Below are 11,267 nucleotides of genomic sequence, written 5' to 3' on the forward strand. Positions count from 1 at the left end.
TCAGACTATTCAGCAAGTAGTTTTTTAAGGGCTCCTCACTATTCAGTAGGTCATTTTTCTACTCAACAAGTCGTTTTTAGGGTTTTATACTTATCTGCATTTTTAGGGTTTTATACTTATCTTCTGAGTAGGCTTGGGTTTCGAGGGAGGTGTGTGTGTGTGTGTGTGTGTGTGTTCCAGCAAACTCATGACAAAGTTGCAAAGGCTGATTCCTCGAGTTTTCCTTCTACCACTTTGCAGCTTTCCCTTTTGACAGTTGTCTCTGCTGGTTCAGCTCGAGACTTCTTAGATCCTTCGTCTTTAGTCCTTTATATTTCTTGGGAAAGGGTTTTATTATGCTCAGTGCACCTCCATTGAAGTGGTTTATCAGGTGGTCAGTCTGGCAAGAGTGCAAGGGGCATGTTTTTTTTTCTTATTATGTGCCATGGGATCCCCTCTTTGATCCGGAATCTCCAGAGCTCTGACATAAACTCAGGGCATAGACCTTTGTATAATGGATGTATGAATGATCTTATGTGTGTGTGTGCACGTGTAGGGGGTGTGTGTGGGAGCATATATTGATACCAAGTTCTACACCCACTATATTGAAGACGTTAGGTTAGTGGGTATGTCATAGTATCTAGTCCATACTATGCATGATGGAGTTGATGGTTTATTGTCTTGTGGATGACTACCTTGAGGTTATAAATTGCACTTTCTTATAAGGTTAATTTGGGCATGTTCATGGATTCATCTAGGCATATCCCCTCTTTGATCCTGCCAAGGATCTAATGTTATATTTCCCGGTATGGGTTACCCTCACCGCATGTATCTTTTGTGGCAACACTTTTGGGAAGAGTTCTGCATGTCCCTAAGAGGGGTCTCTTTGTTCCCAACAAAGACATCAAGGTTTGTATTCTATGGCATATGGAGCAAGACGTTCACTTTGGGGCTTGATCTGATGCAGTTTATAGCATTAACAGGATAAGCTATGATTTGATCCTCTTGATAGGGTAGAGGGGCCTATCATCAAGCACCTCTTAGAGCCCCTTCCATAAGAGCTACAACATTAGTATCGTGAACTTTTTTTGCTAAATATAGGTAGTAGAGACCTTATTCATATTTTCTTGCAAAATCTTCGTAGTGCTATTGATGGCTTTGAAAGTATGAGGTTTTGCAGCATTACGCTAAAGTCACAGGCAAGAAGCCTTGACCTTAATCCTCGGAGTCGTGTTTTCAGGAAAATTCTTTAAATTTGGCACTATTAACAACAATTTAAAAAAAACTACCACAATGTGCGACTGTGCCTACAGAGAAGTTGGAATGCTTTCAACCTTATGCATGGAATACCTTTAAGGAGAAAGTCTTGCTAGAATCATGGAGGTCTGTGGGACAGGGCTCTTAGTTTAGAATCATGTCCCACCCCAACTTAAGGGTAGAAAAAAGTGGGATATTCCTAGAATTTTTCTTACTTTTCATTCATTGATTTGCCAAAAAGTGCCACTTTACCAGCCCTTCATTGTTTTTATGCTTCAAAAAGTGACCTTTTCTAGTTGAACATGAAAATAATAACGTAAAAATATCAATATTGATGTTATTCAATTCTATTTTATCTCAAGAATTCCAAAATGTGTTTGAATTTGAAATATGACCCAAAATGCAAAATCCCCCCTAAAATATGATTTTTTGGCTTCATGCACTTATATTGGCCCTTCTATCCTAGTATTGATGTTGTTGTATGACTCGATGCTCTTGATAGTATTGATGTTGTTAACCAAAATGGATTGTCCGTCATGTCAATTAGGTTGGAGCTCAAGTCTCGTTGCAGTTTGAGTCGTAGAGCAATTGCAGCAATGAAGCGATCAGACTGGTGCTAGTCGAGATCCATTTTTTTGGTTTTTTTATATGAAATACCTCTTTCTACTAGCCAAAAATAGTTGCTTTTTCTTACCCTCAAACAATAGTTGTATGTCTTTTGCAAGCTTTTCTACCCATGAAATATTGGTTGCACAAACAGATTGCAGCCTTTCAATGTCTTTTTGCAGCCATTTTTCACTATTGTAGCATTGATTAGGTGCTATTTGAGGTGCTATTTGAGCTGGAGTATCTTGTTGAAATCCATGTATAATGGAATTGTTAAAGTGTGGATTAGGGCTAGGCAATAGCTATGTTGTTGATCTGAGCTAAGGGCTCTTCATTGATTCCCCTTCTATCCTCTAATTGCTCTTTAATGTTGAATGTCCTTTCTTCTCCTTTGTTGTGGCATTGGGGCACAATATGATAACTCCAAGTTGCCCTTTAGTTCACAAAATTGTCCACCAAACTTGCTTGTCACCCCAAGGTATCACAACTTGCATACATGCATACATAGACCTATCCAAGACTCACAACTTATACACAAGCATTGTTTAGATTATTGCAGCATGTGTTGCCACATCACATGCTTGAATGTCCTCTATTGTAACCTTGGTTTTGATCGCCAAAAAATTGACTCCAAATCTCTTAATCCATAGTGTTTGCAAGATTTGTTCTTAATCACTACGATTAAGCTTTTAACAATTGATCTAATCATTGCTTTGCCATGGATTTGCCAAATACGATCAACATGCATTGTTGTGACTAGTTTTGACTTGGGACTAATGATTAATCACATGGATAAATACTAATCTTTACTATTAATCACTCTCTTGTCTATAATTGACAAGATCTTCACTTAATCACAACTTTGATGCAGTGTCTTGTCACTAATCTCTTGGATTAGACCAGGCACATCCAAATTTACACTGAAATTGTCCAAAATTTGATGTTAAACCTTTCTTCAAATCAAAGAAATGTTACACATCCTTTCTTACACAACAATCTTTTTTTGTAAAAATTAATCAAGAAAGTATGAAATGAAGCTAAGGATTGATTAATCACTTACATCAACAGAAGCATTTTGTACAACAAGTCTAAATTTTGCACGCTGTTATTATACTTTGCATAGAACTCAACAGAAGCATTTTGCACAACAAATTTGATTCTTGTACTATGCATAGAACTATTCTTGAAATCTGTACAAGACTTTCGTGGCTTTCAAGAAAACTTTAAAATGTATAGCAATATGTAGAAGATTCAAATTTTTAACCAATTTTTACAAACACAACATTTTAACAAATTTGCAAAATGTCCTTTAATCTGCAATACTATAGTAATTTTTTTTTTCAAGAAACACTAGATTCATGCAATCCAACCTCAAATTCTCTCCTAGATGCAAACTCAAGAGAATGAAGAAGAAATTATGTAAGAAATGGCTTGAAACCACTAATTTTGAGGAAAAAAAAGTAAGAAAATACAAAATTAGGGTTTCTAAAAATTATGATTAAGGCTAATTTGAGAATGATTAGGTACTAATTAGGATCAAATCCAGGCTCTGATACCACTAAAACAATGCAAAAAGGCTGAAGGGAAGGGAGTGGTGTGTTATGCTCTCGCTAATAGGAGCTAGATTCTACACACTATAGCCATGAAGCACAAACTCTAAGAAAGGTCCCAAGTGTATAGACATCCAAAAAGTATCTACAATGTCTCAAATAAGTGACTTATGTAGCTACTTATTGTGTCCACACTAGGCCTATGCCAAATCACATGTCCATGCCTAAGACCCATGGTCCATGCTATCCCATGCCCTAAGGTGCATATGTAATGAAGCTATGAAACTTTACTACGGTAATAATACACTACCCATGCCTTTGGAAGATTGTTTTCATTCTAAAATATTGCAATTTCTATATATATATATATATATATATATATAAAATTCACTATATCTCATGCAAAGTTTTTATATATCTAATTATTATTATTGTATTTTGTGAGTGAAGCTAATTTGGCAAGGCTAAGGTCAAAGTTTTTTTTTCTTAATAGCATCCACTAAAGTTGCTCCCCCTCCTACCCCCCCAACCAAGTCAAAAAAACCCTCCAATCTATTGGCCTACCTCCTTTGTCTCCCATTCCTCCTTCGATTTTTGTTTGATAATTTTAAATATCTTTTTACTTTGTTTGTCCTCTCTTGCTCTCCTTTGCCATTATGTCCCTTATTATTCATCTACTCTCCTCTTCCTCATGACATCATCTCCTCTATGTCCCCTACTCCTTTGCCTACTGTACTCTCCTTGATTCTCATGTTACACCCCTTCTTTGCCTATTCTCCTCTTCCTTTGCCTACTGTACTGCTCCTTTGCATGCCACCCTCCTTGTTTCTCATGCTACACTCCTCACATGCTCATAATCCTACCATGTTGGATCTCTTATGTGCATATAAAATTCCTCTATCACTCTCTATCTAGTGTCACTTTATCACCATCTATATAGTGTGGCCTCTTGATTTATAGCTCATCCCACCCACCCTAGCAACTAGAGATCAAGATCTTGATTAAATAACATTAGTCTTGTAATTGAGCCACAATAGTGGCTCAGGCCAGTTTTATGTCACTTTTGTATATGGCGTTGGAAAGTGATGAAATTTTTCAAGCGATTAGATAAAAATTTAGAAAAGTGAGAAAAAAAACACTCATTTCAAAAAATCATATTTTCTAAAATGATAAAATTAGATGAAATAACATATGCATGCTTGATTTGGAGGCACCTAAATAGTTGTTTTCTTTCATTCCACTAATGTACACTTATAAATCCTAATTACACATATGGATAGACTTTTCCTAGAAGTTTTAGTATGCGTTAAAATTATCTAAGCTATTTTTCATGGCAAAAACTATAATCGGACTCTAAAAGAGTCTCAATGATGACCATGAAAAGGTACATTTCCAAAGTCATTTAGGTTCTTTATATTTTTTTGGTCTTGCTTAATAGGCAAGAACATAGGGAAGGCTCAATTCTTTAAGTTTTTCAACTGTAAAAGTCAACTTTACTAATTTATTTCCCTTATTTTGTATCAACTTTTATTGGGGTCAATTTGTATTATACTTTTAGCCACCCCTACTACCTAGCCTATATCGGTAAATGGCTTTTTTGTCCATGTAAAGTATAATATTTCCTTCAATTTTTTTAACATTAATTTCTCTACACCTCTTAAAAGGTTGTCAAAATAATAATAATATCTAAGGTAAAGGGGCCAATCTTATGCACTATCAAAGGGGGAAAACATAGAACTACTCAACCAATACATTGCACATAAAAATAGCATAGAAATAATACATGCAAACTTCAAACATAACAATAAAATATATTATCAATTCTAACAACATTTAACAACACACTCGAACGTCATATACAACAAATACCTACTAAAAAAGACATCATTGTAATAGGCTACTTCAACATTCAATTCCAAATAAACAACCATATATTAACACAATCACTCAAGTGTAACACTAAAAACACCTTACAAGAAACCACTAAAACACAAACACACAAATAGACCATCTATGATGGACAAATATCTCCGATATAAATCGACACCAATGTTCGCAAAAAACATTTTTTTCAACAATTCAAAAAACCTTTAACCTCAAATTTTTGTAGGTTTTTTTTCTAAATTTTAAAGGTTTTTAGCAAAATTATAACAAAAATCTCTTAAAATTTGCAAATTTTTGTGAATTGTTACTTTAAAATTTGAAGATTATTTTTTAAAATTTGCCATTCACCTCAGGGCCTAAAATTGACAGTTTTTTTGCTTGTCAAGGGCCTTTTTACGTGTCAAAAAAGGTTTAAGTTTTTTTTCACATCAAAAAACATGCAATAGCTCAAAAATTGCATGTCATTGTGAAATGTTTTATTTAAAAATGTATTTCATTTGAAATGCTGGTCTGAATATTGCTAATATATTATGGTAGTTTTATTGAAAAAAAAAGCCTTTCATTTTTAAATAATGCTTGTCATTTGAAGGTGTCATTTGAAAATTTTTAGTAGTATGAAAAAGAGTGATAAAAGATACATGTAAATTGAAATTGTAAGACACCCTTAGGCGCCCCAATTCATTCAGACACTGATCCGCAGATCATTTGTCAATCACTACTATATATATATATAACCGGACATATCGTTATGAACTAGAACGGAATGGCGTGCAGAGACATGGAGTTCTCATGGAAGGAGTTCTTCGGGGATCCTTCCGGGTTCTGGGATAGTCGAAATAGCAAGGTAGGCACGATTTCCATGAATTTGATTAGGATAAGCACGACGATTTCATGAATTTTGATTAGGATTCTGTATTGTTTTGCATCACAGAAGGGTCCAAGCTCCCCCGACTTCAGGCACAAACAGACAAGGGAGCCACTCTGGATTGATGATGATCGGCGCAATCCGTCTTGGGTCCGAGAGGCCCCGGTGCCGTGCCGTGCCGTGCCGTCAAGGCGCGGAATGACAAAAAATGAGAAATTTCGTGTACGGAAGAAGGCCAGAAGCAAGAAGGACGAGGACCGGGCTGCTCTTTTGGACTCCATAAAGGCTTGTGGCAAACAGATGGACCTGCGCAAAGGCAGCATCATACACGCTGATATTCTCCAAACAGGGTTGCTTCATAACGACATTTGCATCAACAATGCCCTAATTAGCATGTATGCCAAGTGTGGTTCGCTTGCAAAAGCGCAAGAAGTGTTCGATGAGCTTCCAGTACGGACTATTGTCTCTTGGAATGCACTGATCTCGGGGTATGCCCAGCATGGTCTCGGTGATGAAGCTCTAAACTGCTTCAGACAAATGCGAGAGGAGGGCCTGTCACCAAACGCAGTCACCTTTGTTTGTATATTGAAAGCCTGTGGAAGCATAGGATCAGCCCAGAAGGGAGAAGAGATACATGCCGAGGTCAGCAAGCAGGGGTTATTGGGAAAAAGTATTACGCTCGGCACTGCATTAGTGGACATGTATGCCAAATGTGGCACGCTTGCAAAAGCACAAGAAGTGTTTGATGAACTTCCAGTACGGGATATTGTCTCATGGAATGCACTGATTGCAGGGTATGCCCAGCGTGGGCTCGGTAATGAAGCTCTGGACTGTTTCAGGCAAATGCGAGAGGAGGGCCTCTCCCCAGATGCAGTCACCTTTATTTGCATATTGAAAGCTTGCAGCAGCATAGGATCAGCCGAGAAGGGAGAAGAGATACATGCTGAGGTCAGCAAGCAGGGGTTATTGGAAAAGAATATTGTACTCGGCACTGCATTGGTGGACATGTATGTCAAATGTGGCATGCTTGCAAAAGCGCAAGAAGTGTTTGATGAGCTTCCAGTACGGAATATTGTCTCTTGGAATGCACTGATCTCAGGGTATGCCCAGCATGGTCTCGGTGATGAAGCTCTGGACTGCTTCAGACAAATGCGAGAGGAGGGCCTGTCACCAAATGCAGTCACCTTTGTTTGTATATTGAAAGCTTGCGGCAGCATAGGCTCAGCTCAGAAGGGAGAAGAGATACATGCCGAGGTCAGCAAGCAGGGGTTATTGGAAAAGAATATTATACTCGGCACTGCATTGGTGGACATGTATGTCAAATGTGGCGCGCTTGCAAAAGCGCAAGAAGTGTTTGATGAGCTTCCAGTGCGGAATATAGTCTCTTGGAATGCACTGATCGCAGGGTATGCCCAGCATGGTCTCGGTGATGAAGCTCTGGACTGCTTCAGACAAATGCAAGAGGAGGGCCTGTCACCAAACGCAGTCACCTTTGTTTGTATATTGAAAGCTTGCGGCAGCATAGGATTAGCTGAGAAGGGAGAAGAGATACATGCCGAGGTCAGCAAGCAGAGGTTATTGGAAAATAATATTATACTCGGCAATGCATTAGTGGACATGTATGCCAAATGCGGTGTGCTTGCAAAAGCACAAGAAGTGTTTGATAAGCTTCCAATACGGGATAGTGTCTCATGGAATGCACTGATTGCAGGGTATGCCCAGCATGGGCTCGGTGATGAAGCTCTGGACTGCTTCAGGCAAATGCGAGAGGAGGGCCTCTCCCCAGATGCAGTCACCTTTGCTTATATATTGAAAGCTTGCGGCAGCATAGGATCAGCCGAGAAGGGAGAAGAGATACATGCCGAGGTCAGCAAGCAGGGGTTATTGGAAAAGAATATTATACTCGGCACTGCATTAGTGGACATGTATGCCAAATGTGGCGCGCTTGCAAAAGCGCAAGAAGTGTTTGATCAGCTTCCAGTACGGGATGCCGTCTCCTGGACTGCACTGATTTCTGGGTATGCTCAGTTAGGTCAGTTCAAAGAGGTTTTCGTCTCATTCAACCAAATGATAGCAGGAGGTATAGCACCAAATGTGGTCACATTTGTTGTCTTGCTGACTGCGTGTAGTCATGCAGGTCTCTTGGAGGAGGGGCAAATGTACTTTGATACTATGCACACTGTCTACTGTCTCACTCCAACATTAGAACACCACACTTGCATGGTTGATCTCTTCAGCCGCGCAGGGCACTTTGACAAGGCCATGATTGTGATTGAGAAAGTGCCACCTTCTGATCGTCTTCAAATGTGGGTGGCTCTGTTAGGTGCTTGTCGAACATGGGTAAATGTGGAGCTTGGAAGATGGGCCTTTGAGCATTTAGTACAGTTGGATGAAAAATATGCGCCCGTATATGTGTGCATGAGTAATATATATGCAGCTGCTGGCATGCAAGAGGAAGCAGACAAAGTTGAAGCTTTGAGAATGAAAAATAAAGCATGGAAGATGCAGGATGCTGTTGGTGGACTGATGTAAGTAGAAATGTGCTTTCATTTACTGTAGGCGATAAAAGCCATCCCCAAAGCAAACGTATCTATGCAAAGCTAGAAGACATTGGTCCAAAGCTATTGCAGGAAGGGGATTACCCATGTTTTGCACTGGGTATCACAAGCCATTTCAGATGACCAAAAGGAAGATGTGCTGTGCGGACATAGTGAGAAGTTGGCCATCGCATGTGCCCTGATAAATACACCCGAAAGTACACCTATACATGTGACGAAGAACATGCGTGTTTGTGGTGACTGCCATTTTGCCACATCACTTATATCAAAGACAGAGAAGTGCAAGATTCAGGTCAAAGATGCAAACCGCATTCACATTTTTGAGGATGGAAAGTGTACCTGTGAGGAATATTGGTGATGTGGAGCTTTCTTTTTTACTTCGAATTTTCTCGCTAGGTTACCAAGAAAAAGTGAAGCAGCTCAGATGAGGCCTTCCTGTATATTAATGTCATAGCAGCTGAAGACTTTCAATCTGAATTGGGCTTTATGGCTTCCTCCCTTTTTTCTGTGATGTACATGTTAAGGTTCCAAAGTGGTTTGTGCCACTTGGAAAGTTATTGATTAAAAGTTTTGGTCTTTGAGGTGAGATTCTTCTTGCAATCTTCAAGGACCAGGCGTCCTAGGCTCATTGCGCCTGATGTCGTGTGCATGATATGTTGGAGCTTCAGGACAGGCAGGAGAACTTCCATCTGCCAGGTGATATTGGAGTTTAAGGACAGGCAGGAGCCCCTACATCATGGGCCATGGCATTTCTAGAAGGGTAGGCAACTGCCAGTAGAGAGCCATCTTGCCAACAGTGTTGTGTTTCCTGCCAAATTGCCCAAGGAACAAATACATGATAGTATTCTCTCCCTGTCTCTATATGTGTGTGTGTGTGTGTATCTATCTATCTAGTCTATATATATATATGTGTGTGTGTATATTGTTCCACATTGCATAGGCTTCACGTAACACTCAAGCATGCTTGCATGAATCTTCCCCTCTAGGACATGCTATTGTATTCCAATTTTGAAGTATCAATTACAAAATTTGATGATCAATTACAAAATTTTGAAGTATCAATTACAAAATTTGATGATGATCATTAGAATTGAGTTCTAAAATAGAAAAAGGTCTTTAGTTTGAAAGTGGGAATGCCCTTTTGAGAAATCCATGCACTTCATGCTGATTTTGAGACCTGTAACATTTATTAGGTAAGATTTAATATTAGAAATTTTAAGATTCATTAGTTAGAATTAGGTCTTTCTCACCATGTGAATTTGAAGGAGGGTAATAAATCTGAATCATCTTCATTTTCCAAGTCATTACTAACTTGTTGGCTGTAGTTAATCTTCCTCATCTACAACAGGATGATGGGGCCACTCTTAAACCAAATATCAATGTCTTGTAGTGAATTATCTTCAAAATCATCTAGATTTTGATTGCATGCGTGAAAAAATGAAGTTAAACATGAACATTAAAAATAAATACCATTCAAGATTTTAAATGCATAGACATTGAGGAGAAAACCTTGGTGATGTTTACAAATGGGCTTGAGAAGAGCATGCACATTAGTGTGAGAAAGAAGAGTTCCAACATAGGTTTTGAGAAAACAAAAGATCTATAGCGGCCAATATGTTTTTTTTTTCTTTGATTTGAGACATGGTGACTTTGAGATATCATTACATAGACATCCCTTGTTATTGAAAAAGTTAGTTAGGCTTTATATATTATTTCAATTTATTTAGTATATATAATACTTGAAGCGGTAGGAGTAAAAACCCTCGAGTTATTGCATCTCTATATTATCCTAAGGAAGAGTTTCACAAAGCTACCACATGGCAAGAATTTGGAGGTTCTGAGGAGGTTTGAGGAGGTTTGGGTAGAATTTGAATTTGCAGTCTCCAAAGATGTGCGCAGCACAGGTTGCCCACTAGTATTATCTTAAAGAAGAGTTTCACAAAGTCGCCACGTGGCAAGAATTCGGAGGTTCGGGAAGGGGAGGAGGAAGTTTGGGTAGAATTTGAATTTGGAGTCTAAAAAGACGTGCGAAGCACGGGTTGCCCACTAGTTCAAAGAAATATAGGAGAATAACTCCGTTATAGAATGACTATTTCTATTGGTCTAGGACCCTTCTCTTACTATTGGTGTAGCCCATCAGAAAGAGGATAGAAAGGGTGACATTTTTTCCTTGGGCATAATGTTTATGGAAATGCAAAAATGCAGATTACAATGTCTAGGGAATTTAATACAAGGCCATGTTCGAGCATTCATGCTTGTCATCCTTCCTTGGACATTAACATTTAATCATGTTTAACTTGCAAGTACTATCAGTCTAATTCCAAATAAATAAAAGAACTGAACAAACAGAGCATAACAAATTTGACAACCAAAAAGACACATTCGATACTCTACACTAGTAGAGCATTGTAAAATTACACATCCAACACTAGATGTGCTTATGCATTACACCTCCCCAACTAGTATGATCTTTTGCAAACAAGAAAAAGACACATTACAAGACAATTATCATGCACATGGCAGATTGTAATTATCTCATGTGGATCTACATTTACCATGCCTTTGAAT

At 38.5% G+C, this 11,267-nt stretch overlaps 1 pseudogene across 1 annotated transcript; it reads left to right on the top strand.

Annotated features, from left to right (window-relative positions):
- The first annotated feature begins 6,004 nt into the window (after window positions 1-6,004).
- Window positions 6,005-9,273, top strand: LOC147608228 (pentatricopeptide repeat-containing protein At2g27610-like; annotated as a pseudogene). The gene is made up of 2 exons (XR_015264432.1): window positions 6,005-6,120; window positions 6,208-9,273. The product of XR_015264432.1 is annotated as a pentatricopeptide repeat-containing protein At2g27610-like (transcript).
- Window positions 9,274-11,267: the final 1,994 nt, after the last annotated feature.

Source organism: Cibotium barometz, chromosome 53 (genome assembly GCF_041138505.1).
Source record: "Cibotium barometz isolate CiBa-2024 chromosome 53, ASM4113850v1, whole genome shotgun sequence".
NCBI classification, from domain to species: Eukaryota; Viridiplantae; Streptophyta; class Polypodiopsida; order Cyatheales; family Cibotiaceae; genus Cibotium; species Cibotium barometz.